A 418-nucleotide genomic window follows, 5' to 3' on the forward strand; every position below is an offset into this window, starting at 1 on the left:
CGACACGAGCCTCCCTGCCTCCATCCAGCCTCAGACCCTTCCGTGAGACCTCCAGGAACGGATCCAACAGGCTCCCTCCCTTCGAGGGTAGGCATTTGGGACACCTGGGGACCCACGACGGGCCCTCTGTTCCAGCGTGAGGGCTAGCGCGAGCTGCACCCATCCCACAACCCGACTGTTCCGGGTGGTCCGGGTGCGCTGCCCTGCAGCGCAGTCTGGCCACCTCAGGAGACAGGCAGTCAAGGGTCTTAGTCCCTCATTTGCTACCCTGGGCGTCCAGGGGTGTGTTCCCTGCCAGGTCACCTCCATCCCGGCTCACCCTCAGTGCCCCCCATAGATTCAGGCACAAAACCGAGGCCTCAGGCTCCTCCTGCCAGGCCGCAGCAGTCCGGCCCCAGCCCCTCCCGGTCAGGTCCCG

General features: G+C 66.3%; 1 protein-coding gene across 1 annotated transcript in view; it reads right to left on the minus strand.

Annotated features, from left to right (window-relative positions):
• The window catches only part of ADAMTS7 (ADAM metallopeptidase with thrombospondin type 1 motif 7), a 59619-nt gene that overhangs the window by 19691 nt on the left and 39510 nt on the right, over positions 1 to 418 (minus strand).

Source organism: Tupaia chinensis, unplaced genomic scaffold (assembly GCF_000334495.1).
Source record: "Tupaia chinensis unplaced genomic scaffold, TupChi_1.0 Scaffold000078_1, whole genome shotgun sequence".
In the NCBI taxonomy this organism is placed as follows: Eukaryota; Metazoa; Chordata; class Mammalia; order Scandentia; family Tupaiidae; genus Tupaia; species Tupaia belangeri.